Source organism: Taudactylus pleione, unplaced genomic scaffold, assembly GCF_031769625.1.
Source record: "Taudactylus pleione unplaced genomic scaffold, aTauple2 ptg000756l, whole genome shotgun sequence".
Taxonomy (NCBI): domain Eukaryota; kingdom Metazoa; phylum Chordata; class Amphibia; order Anura; family Myobatrachidae; genus Taudactylus; species Taudactylus pleione.
The window spans coordinates 78067-89635 of NW_028285158.1; the positions used below are offsets into that span (position 1 = coordinate 78067).

Genomic DNA, 11569 nt, shown 5'->3' on the forward strand with positions numbered 1-11569 from the left:
TTAAACTAGACGCCACCTGTGGCATAAGCATATTATTGCACAGCCGCTGCATGCAGAGTCGCAGTCTGTGCATTATCACCCATCTCTGATCAGGCCCAGAGTCTTCTGGATTTCCAAGTTGGCCACAGAACAGAGAAGATTGCTTTTTCTTATTTTTTTAAACAAGGGAATATTGTGATCATTACATGGTAGCCATAAATCACAAACAATACTTAAAGAGAAGTATACCATTTATATAATAATTGAAAATAAAAAAGTACAGGCATATACTATTGTATACCTCCTGTACCGTTCGTCATATACTGGTTCCCTAATTTCTTATATTCAGTTTTATACATGTACATACTATATGTGGTCAGCATCTTCCATTCAATGACCTCTAATGGAAGCGTTCCACTTTGTAGCATACTTACAGGTGTAGCAAAGTGTCCGTACAGGATGTGCTGTGATCTTGGCCCGGTGAATAGGTCATAAGGTCCTCTTTTACCCACAACGTGCTTCAAGGTTTCATCTATGGAGCATTTTAGGTTGTAGGTTCCTGGTCCCGGCACACATTCCTGAAATATGAGCAGTGCATTAGGAAAGCAATGACACACGGCCCCTCTCATCCCATAATCACTTACATTGCTGCTTGCTGAGCCACATTTAGTCGTTTCGCTGTCCATTATACCCTTGGAGCTGGCAGACTCTGAAGCCCTCTCTTCTATGAGTGTGTGGATTCCCTGCTTTGCCGTAAGTTCCAGGTCCTGGGGTACAATTCTGTGTGGAGGACAGAAACAGGAATCATGAACAAAATAGATCACATAGCAAACATTCATCTGCATGTGACATCATTCACACACTGCCAGGAAGGGGGTACAGAACTGATTCAGGTGTCTATTTATTAAGATGAGAAAAGTCCTTTCTCTGGTGTTTTCACCAAAGGGCTTTTCTGTGCTTTTATTACATTATTAACAGATTAGCACCAGTGAAATCAGTTTGTGAGGCTTACCCCCGCCCCTATAAATCTCTATGGAGATGGCAGCTTACTGTAATTTATTCAGATTGCGTTACACTGTACCCGACAACGGGGACATGCAAAAATGGAAATACTTTGCTTCGCCAGCGTCGGGTCAAGCTACCGTGTAAAACAGAGGGGGCGCTGCCAGGGCATGCTTATATTACTGTGACCGTTCGCCGGCAGCACTAGGCTGGGAATTGGTTAATCGGTCCCATAAATGCACAGTGTGTACCTAGAACTAGCCTACAGTTTGGCTGACCCACAATGTGTAGAGGATCATTGTGCATATTCCTAGAACTCCTCTATCACTGTTTAACATGCTCTACCTTTAATTCGTCCTTGAATCGCACATCTTTAGTGTTACACAGTCCTCGCACGCTGGCAGGTTTCTTTTCCATTAGCTCCAGAAATGACTTTATGTTGTATCGACCCGGCCCCATGTTTTGCTTCTAAAGTAATCAAGCATACAAACGTTTCAGAAAATTGATTCATGTTTCCCAGAGTGTAAATTACAGCTTCACCTCACCAGCAAACGGTTCCTCTCCCATGTTTCCTTGTACAGGACATGTGGCATCACAGTCAGCCGTTCTGTTTCTTCTGCTCTTTTCCATCCAGGCGTAGATGCAACTCACTCCAGAACGAAAGGATTATAGGGATTATAGGTTCCAGGCCCTAAACGTCTTGCCTGGATTAAATCACAGTCTTTTTACAGATACAATTTATGTCCAACATTCACATTCTTACTTAAAAATAAGAAAAAACGTGAAAAATGTTTTCTTTCTCAAGAAAAACATATAGAGAAAACCAGTCTTACCCTATAAAATACAGCCCTGCAATCAACAGAGGCTTAGGTAGATGAGGGACAGAGGGGGTAAGTGGTGTCCTGTGACCTCTAAAAGGACATTATTGTTATTCGGATGTAGCCTTGAACTGTACATCTTTCATAAACTTTCTTGAATCTAAAATCAACTTCATCAACTAGATCTTATTTAATAACATGGTGCAATGAGCATGAACTGTTTCAATCCACAGCAACCAACCAGATATCACTTTACAGGACTCTAGAGACACAAATTAATTTATGTAGTTGCCATTGGCTACTGCATGTTCCCCTCCTAATATTTTATGAAATATGTTCTTTAGAGTTTCTTAGCCAGTGGTGTATCATATATGTACTCACTGTCTCTGAAGTTGCCCTCTTGCAGTAAGGTACTTGTGTGTAGGAACCAGGTTTCTTAAATTCAGGATAAACCGCAGATACATCAAATCTATGGGATAAGATAGAAAATCTAAATGTAACTATTTATGTAAAAAAATGTATTTGTTGTTCACTCATTGGTTCGTGGCTAAAAAGTGTGTAAACATTAAAGAACAGTGGGGCCTGATTCACTACGGATAACTATTGCAATCGCGGCTGCGATTACGCACACAGGTGTGCTGAAACAATATGCTAATGAATGCTATCGCAATGCCGTCGCACAGCCAACATAAAGACGCCCACTACCGCTATGTCACATCCGTAATACCTTGCAGTGCTGTGTATACATCGGGAACATCGAGTAACATCGGCCCCTCACGCACAATTACAGCAGGTATGACCTTACTCATAAATTGCTCGTTGCACGCAGTGAGTACTCAAGCTGTGTATGCCGTCGCAGTGGACAATTTATGCACGTCCATGCAACGGCGTTCAAACGGACAGGCACGCCAACGTTTCTCCAGCCACTCCTCCATCACCACCCCCAAACACCCTCCTGTCCTTCAGTCTGTGATGGCTTTGTATCGATCGCAATGCTAACTCACGTACGCGCACTGCAATGCATACGAAGTACGTACCATCGGCCGATTTGCGATCCGTAATGAATCAGGCCCAGTGACCGCAAACCATGACTGATTCTACATAAGTAACTAATTGCTTCCTGACCATATGATAGAGGTTCCCAAACTCCGCCATACAGTCCATGTTTTAAGGATATCCATGCTTGAGCACAGGTGATCTACCGTATATACTCGAGTATAAGCCGAGTTTTTCAGCACAAAAAATGTGCTGAAAAAGTACCCCCTCGGCTTATACCCGAGTCAAGTGTAGCGCTGACCGGACGGAGTTCGGTCAGCGCTACACACTGCCAAACACACAGCCGCCGGAGCCGGCTGCTGCGTGTTTGGTGTAATCAGCAGCGGCTGAGAGTCTGTCAGACTCTCAGCGGCTGCTGCTGCTCCCACTGCGGGAGCCATCTTCCGGCTCCCGCAGTGGGTGATGGGAGACAAGTCGTCATGACGACGTCTCTCCCATGAAAGCGGCCGGAGGAGCGGACAGCGGCGGGACCAGGAGCGGGATTTTCAGGTAAGTGTTTTTTTTTTAAATTCTTGTTAAGTCTCTCTCTACTGCGGGGGGGGGGGAACTGTATAAATCACCGGGACTCTTGGAAATGGTTGCACCAGTTGTTTAGCAGATTAGAACTTAGATGCTGATTAAGTACCGCCGTGTGTAAAGTGGAATCCAGTTCCGACTTATATATTAAAGTAGGGTCATATGTTAATTTTTCATATACTGCAGTGTCCAAAAGTTGATTATCTAATTCCTGTTTGTACTGGAGAATATTTTGAATATTTAGGATTGAGGATGTTCATGGACACCATTGTTAATACACCGCTATTTAAGGTAAGCTTCCTTATTTGTCACACTTTTACACCCTGATGACAAGACCGCCCAGGTCTTGAAACGTTGGCGAATAAAGTCACTTTTCTTCATTTATAAAGACCGTGGAGTGCCGCCTGTAGCTGTTTTCTGACAGACATCGCATTTTTACATACATACACATATATATATATATATATATATATATATATATACACTGTACAAAAAAAATAGGCAGCACTCGGAGACTGGATAAGACTCGTGAAACCCTCAGCCGAGGGACTTTTAATCAATCATAGGTCGACGTTTCGGGGTCTTGCACCCCTTCCTCAGGACAGCAGAATAACACAATTCAAACAAACAGACATATTTATATCATAACTACTCACCACTAAACAGGCGCCATGCACACCTGAGCTCCGTCCAGCAGCCGCACTTCCGGTCGCGGCAAGTCCGCAAAAACCGGAAGTGACAATTAGATATCAGGTCTAAAAAATTTGAGAGGAGAGGGTATCCGGTGGAAGAATTGATTAAGGCTAGACAAAAAGCATTGTCTGAGTAGGGAAGAGTTATTGAGAATTGATCCTAAGGACAAAAAGCTAAATCAGCTACCATGGGTCCATGAATACGATGTTAAGAGCAAATATACCAACAAAAGAGCTAAGAAGTTATGGCCCATTATTACATCTGATCCAGAGCTAAAGTGTTTGCACAATACTAAACTATTACCTAGCTATACCAGAGGGAGAAATATCAAAGATCTGGTGGTTAAAACTGATGTGACAAATTTTTTAAAACCTATGCCTAAGCCCAATTTCTTGACACGTAAAGATGGATGTTTTAAGTGCCTAGGGTGCACGACGTGTTCATATCTTGAGACCGGGGATACCATACTCCATCCATACTCGGGGAAAAGATATAAAATTAAGTGGCCTTTGACATGTACCTCTAGATTCATCATCTATGTTATTATATGCCCATGTGGCCTATATTACATAGGCAAAACTGAATGCCAATTTAAAATCAGAATGGCTCAACATAGATCGGCAATTAGAACAGCTATCTCCACTAATGGTAGTGAACAACCGGTAGCACGCCACTTTGCGCATAACAAACACAGTATAGCGACCCTCAGATATAAGATTATTGACCATGTACCCTTGTCACTAAGGGGTGGTGATAGAGGAAGGAAACTCCTGCAATTGGAGACACAGTGGATCTGTAGATTGGATACTCTTTTTCCTCGAGGGTTAAATGACTCTTTGGGTCTTATTAATTTCTTATAAATTTGTGTAATTTTGGATGGCTTTATATGCCAATGTTGTGGATCTTCTATGACATGAATATGTTCATTAAGGATTGTATATGCATTTAAATTTGGTAGTAGTGGTGTTTTTTTGCCCACTAGATGGCTCCATTTCTCCATTATGTAGTATTGATTTTTTACTTGTCATATTGATGACAATAAGAGGCAATGTCATTAGTGGCAAAATGTTTTTTATAGTGTTACTAATGCATTTTTTATCTTTAGTTATATGTCCACGTTAGAATATGTGTATTTTATTTGAGTATTTATATGTATGTGTATTCACTTTACACTTTTTGTAAGTATCACTTTTTATACACAACAAAGTTTGTATAATCCTTTCTGTGCATGATATTTGTACGCAGATCTTATGTTTTTTACACAGTGTACATGTGCTGAGATATATACACTTTATGGATCTATTGCATTATGATAATGACTAAGTTTGTTCACGATCGCACTGTGTATGTTATTGCAGGTTGCCATGGCGCTGGGTCCCGCCCGGGTGACGTCACTTCCGGTTTTTGCGGACTTGCCGCGACCGGAAGTGCGGCTGCTGGACGGAGCTCAGGTGTGCATGGCGCCTGTTTAGTGGTGAGTAGTTATGATATAAATATGTCTGTTTGTTTGTATTGTGTTATTCTGCTGTCCTGAGGAAGGGGTGCAAGACTCCGAAAGGTCGACCTATGATTGATTAAAAGTCCCTCGGCTGAGGGTTTCACGAGTCTTATCCAGTCTCCGAGTGCTGCCTATTTTTTTGTACAGTGTGTATTGGGGGTGCTGTCCTCCTAATAAGGAAGGCACCGGAGCAAGGTGTGGGCTGTTTGTCCAAGTTACACTGCGTGAAGGAGTGCCGGAGTTGTTGCTTATATATATCTATACACACACACACACACGTATAATACGAGGGCAAATAGCACCCTGCCCTCCAGGAGGGCAAAAAGCGCCCTGCCCTCACAGCCTGCGGGTGCCGTCTTCACCCGCGGGACGCAGTGTCCCGCAGGGGGAGAAATGTGCGGTGACCCAGTCACCGCCGGAGAATAGACGCCGGGTAGCATCTATTCTCCCTCTCTGCAGCGCTTGGGGGCTGCCCGGCGTGTCCGTAACTGCCGGGCACGCCCCCAAGTATGACGAAAAGGGGACGCGTCTTATACACACACCCCCTTTTTGGGCGCGCGCACAACGTTGCCCTCTCTAGCTCCGGCACCCTGCCTGCCGCCGGAGCTAGAGTGAACACTAGGACACTAATATATATATATATATATATATACACCCACACAGGACACTATAGAATTATATATATTTCTGCTGGTGCCTACCTGGTGCTGCAGTACTGTACAATAATATTGGGCAGTTTGCTGCTGGGCGCTGGCAGCCTGGCTCAGTGCTGCATTACATCTGCTGCCTGGTCTGAAGTCTGAGGCTGACGGCGCAGGGGCTAGAGACAGAGCAAAGGCTCCGTCAGCCATTTTTTTTTTTTAACTCCATCAAGCATCCAGCTGCCTGATCGCATGGAGGGGGATCAGATATTGAAGGGCGGGCTGAGTGTGAACTGACCTGGCGTCCCGGCAGCCCAATCCACCCCCATCCACCCCCGGAATCAGTCCAGGAGGGGCGCAAACATAGCAACAGGACTCAGGGAACATTGAAGACTGGAGGCGGAGCAGCAGACTGGGCCGGCCAATGACATCGCCGGCACAGGACCCAGGCAGCTGCCGCAGCCTCTAGCATTGTGAGCCATATTCAAGTAGAGGTGTAGTTTTCACCTGTCCGACTGTTCGCTTCATTCGCCTGTTTCAGAGGCGAATTTATTCCATGCTCGTCCCCGCTTTTCGCCTAATTCAATTGCAAGACAGGCGAAAACGGAAATAGGCGACTGCGGAACAGGCGAAAAATACTGAAAGAATTGGGGAAATGAGTCTGTACCCCAGAAAAAGATATATTAACCTAGGGAATCAATATAAATGTGTACTAATAGCCCTAATAAGACTATTTTGGGTACTTAAGTTGTGTAAATTGCTTGCTATTAGCGTCTTTGTAAAAGTGGTGAAGAATGGCATAAAGCTGTATTTTTTGGTGAAATTAAGTAAACCAGTCAAATTTGGGGTGCTTGAAAAGGGTGCTAGCATGTTTTTATGTCTCTAAAGTGAACTTTTAAAAAACGTGAAAAATCCACCTGCTGCATGCACCTGCAATCCCAAAAACCCCTGACCCATACTTGGGGACCCCCAAGAAGTCTATTTCGATACTTTTAATGTTTATCCCCCCACTTTTTAAATTCTCACCCCAAAAATGACATGTCTTTTTTGGGGTGTTCTGCAAAAAAAACAGAAACAAAAACCTAAGATTTGTCCTTTGGTGGGCTGTCCCAAGGGGTCTGAGTTTTTTCACCACGTTTACACCCCAAAATAAAGATTTTGCATTTCTTTTCACCAGCTATTGATTGGAGAATCATTTTTGGAGAATTGTTTCCACTTAGGCGAAATTGTCCTGGAATTGAATTTGGCGAATTTTTTTTTAGGCAAATTTTTCACAAAAAAACAGGTGAATATGGCTTTTCGCCTCTAATTGAATTCCCCTCTATGTGTGTCTGTTTAGTTTGTCTTCTCCGCGGTTGGGTGGGAGGGAGCGGGTGTAATGGGCGCCGCCACTGGGATTCACCGGGTCTCAGCCTGCAATAGTGGCTTCTAAGAGAGGGAAGGCAATGCCCTCTCTCCAAGACAGCCTCAGCGGGCCGCCCATCAGGTCCCGACGCTCTTAGGCAGCTGCCTAAAGCTGCCTAATGGAAGCGCCGGCCCTGGAAGTGTCAGCTTATAAAACCTGCCACTACGTAAATAAAGCCCCTATAGTGCGAAGTTAGAGTTCAGCTGGAGACTATGGTGTATCCCTTCATGAGTGTTGGTGCAGTATTATATACATCAATTACCAGACCATATTTCAGTTTTTCGGTTATTCCAAAAAAATATATTTTTTAAAATGCTTTTTGTGCCCTGTTGTATGACACCTGACAGGAAGATCTCAACAGAAGGACAGCACTAGAGCATTTCATGGTAAAAAAATATTTTTCTAAGTTGGTTTAATTTCACTTTATTTTTCTATAAACATTTAGTTCTAATTTTAAGTTGCATAACATATCTGCAACTGCACGTTTAAATGTATTAACATGGGTGGGAGCTTTCATACTGCTAATCCTGCCACTAGCTAAAATACACTATAGGATTTGACGGCAGATAGGAACCACTTGGCCCATCTAGTCTGCCCATTTTATTTTGGTAAAAGAACCGTATATGATGCTTTAGAAACATAGACTCTAGGGAAATAGTGCACATTTATCAACAACATAAAAAATTATATTTCCATTTAAAATTCGATTCGCTGTTTACCAAACATGAAACTGGCATTTCACCTAAAAATTTTCAAAGTGTCTTTTCAAGGTCATCAAGGCAAATTTACATCATTATTGGTAGAGTTCAGTATAAATGGACTTTGTCATTGTGTAATGTCAAAATGCCAAACTATTGGAACAGTGTGGAGGGTCAAAGAGCCTGATTCATTACGGATTGCACAGCGAAAATATGCTAATGTTTGCAATCTCAGTGCCATCGCAGCCTAAAATAAGGATGACCACTTCTCCTTACTCACATCCATAATACTTTGCAAATCTGCATAATCATCGGTAGCAACGAGTACCATCAGACCCTCACGCACACGTGCACAAGGTCAGAATTTGCTAACCTCATCGCACGCAGTGAGATCCCAAGCTGCATATGCCATCGAAGTGGCATTTATGCACGCCACTGTAATGGCGTTCAAATGCACTGGCATGTCTGAGTTTTGCCGACCACCCCCCCAATCACCACTCCCAAACACTCACTCTGTTATAGGCCTGTGTAGTCACTGCGATCGCAGTCCGATCGCAGTGACATTTGCGCACTGCAATGCAAACGCAACAATCGGCCGTCTTCGTGCATAATCGCAGTTGCGATCAGTAACGAATCAGGCCCAAAGTGCAAATAGGGGTGTGTTTACTTAATACAGAGTATTATCCTTTATTTCTTGCGCTGCTTATACATGAATGACTTACACCAATATTGTACCGTGTAAACCTTTTTTTTATCAGGAGACATCTGGGCATTATAGAACAGTTCTCTACTTGAAAGCAACTTCTATTACTATAATTGATGCTGCTATTATTCTGGTGCCATTTCAATTATAATCTATGTGATTCCCACTGTTGTCACATTCTCATTATTGCATATATTTTGCCACATTTTGGACTCAATTACTAAACATTATTTGTCCATATTATCTATTGTAGGCATTATTATTCTTTATAAATGATTGTCTATCTCCCCTTTAAAATACCTTGGGCTCATTTCAGCCATCTACTTAACGCAGGGGTGTATCTAGGGGTCCGAGCACCCCTGGCAAAGTAAAGGACCTGCGCCCCCCCTCCCGCTCCCCTCCTTTTTATAGGAATAATTATACTTTCTAATTATAACTTAAATATTTGCAAATAAAAACAAAATTAATCAGTTTTAAAAGAACTAAAAAACTCTTTATGAAGCTATCTGGGGCTGCTATGAATAACAGGCACACAGGAAATTAACTACTGCACAAACTTCTTACCCCGTTACCCTCCTGCTCATCCCCCTTACTACACTATGGGTGGTATTCAATTGTTATAGTGCTCCCAATCTCCCGTCTAAAGTGACAGGAGATCGCAGGGCGCTTTTCAATTGTTGCAGTTTTTCGCGCTGATCGCGCCCAAAGTGTTCAGGTTTAGCCGTGTAAAGCAGCTTCCCCCGACCAAAGTGCTGGGCGCGACCGCGAAAAGTGATGTTTGGGTGCCCAAACAGGTCACTTTTCGCACATTTCAGCTCGCAACCCGCTGGGGCTGCGAGGGGCGTAACAATTGAATACCGCCCTATAAGGACAAAGCTATCAGGGGCTACCCACTCCACTTACTTGGGTTGCAGATTGCTGGCAGGTCTCTGGTGGGCTGGAAGACTGCTGGGCCCTGTCACTGGTAAGCGGGCTGCTGGGCTCCCTGGCTGGTGCTGGCTGCTGGGCTCCCTGGCTGGCAGGTTGCTTGTCTAACCAGATGCAGCATGCAGACTCAGCATAGGGAAGTAGAATCCATGTGCAGGTGGAACGCATAATTCCTTTCTACTTCCCTTCCTGTGTACACACAGCACAAGTCCACTCACCACTATACAGGCAATCATTTGTCCAGTAGCCTGTCATTTAAAGTTTGTCCCACCCCCACCATTGGACCTTATCCAATCAGCGTGGGGTGTAGTGGACGGGTGACAGAGAGGACAGAGACAGAGACAACTTCAAGTACTGTATGTAATTTATGTGTTTAACACTTTGCTGCCAGCCAATTTTATGCGTTGGGGAGGAGGATTTGTGCTATAGAAGCTGCTGCCTGTGACTAAGAGCAGACGCTGCCTCTTGCCTGTCTGCTCTAAATCAGTGATCCCCGCAGCAGCAGTACACACACGATACACAGAGCAGTCAGGGAGGAGGGAGGACGGGCTTAGGCTGCTCAGCTCCAGGACAGCGTGTCCTGTCATGCTGCAGCTACATTGTTTCACATACATGATAGAAGAACTAACCAGCCAGCTGCTGTGTGTGTGTGATAGCGCTGGATGTAGATACGCCCCTGACTTAACGATACATTAAAGAAAGTTAGGCTGTAACATTATAGACCTTCTCATACACCAAGGTGTGCTGTTATGTCTCTGTTTGCTTTAGTTTCCCACTGTCCCAAAAGCATTATATTCCCGCAGCCTGTGCGTCCTGGGCTGGACATTTGTACCTGGCCTCCTGGCTGCCGAAGGGAGCTCCACTAAACTTCTTCTTCTCCGCCATACCTGCGCCTGGTCACCATAACAACGGAGACGCCTGTCTCCTTCCCTGCTACTACCGCATCACGTGATGACACTCACTAGCCAATCAGAGCACTGGCACAGTGGTGTGACGTCAGATGCCATGCAGCGTCCTGTGTGTGTTAGCGCCTGTCTCCTCATAACCTGCAGATGATGTCTCCTCCTGCCCTGGCTAGTGGCTACCTGTCAGTGCATTTTACTGTGATTGCTCTACAGAGAATATGAACTGCTTTATGTACCTTCCCACAAATACTGAGCCGGCCCTAGGCATACTAAGCAAATGCCTAGGGCGACTGAAACGCCTTGGGGCGGGGAGGCATTCCAGGGCTCTGATGCTGCCCCCACACCCTTCGCGACGCTGCCTCACCCCCTCCCGTTGCAGCTCCGATCGGGCACTACAGTACGGTAGTCAGCCAGTCAGGTGACTGACTGTGAGCCAGGTCAGAAGAATGAGCGTCTGCATAGAAGCTCATTCTGGCTATTGGCTGCAGTAGGAGAGAAGATGGCCGCGGAGGGTATGCTGCGCATGCCCAGTCACGGCCACTCTTCCCATGTGCCTTTGCGGAGCAGAGCCATGTGTGACCTCACGGCTCTGCTCCCAGACTAACCGCCGGCGCTCCACCCGCATTGCCCAGCGCCCAGCCCTTGCCCAGCAGCATTACCTGCATCAAAAAGTAAGTGTAACCTGCGTAGGCAGGCAATGTTGGCAGAGAGGGGGGCTGAGCTGTCAT

General features: G+C 44.8%; 1 long non-coding RNA gene across 2 annotated transcripts; it reads right to left on the bottom strand.

Annotated features, from left to right (window-relative positions):
- Positions 1-713: 713 nt before the first annotated feature.
- On the bottom strand, positions 714-2264 carry LOC148477040 (uncharacterized). 2 transcript variants are annotated; one of them, XR_015872572.1, is made up of 4 exons: positions 2181-2264; positions 1527-1685; positions 1327-1449; positions 714-759 (listed from the first exon to the last, which is right to left on the bottom strand). It is a non-coding gene; the product is annotated as an uncharacterized LOC148477040 (long non-coding RNA). The 2 variants fall into 2 exon arrangements; XR_015872571.1 differs by lacking the exon at positions 2181-2264 and having other exon boundaries at positions 1527-1903.
- Between the last annotated feature and the right edge of the window lie 9305 nt (positions 2265-11569).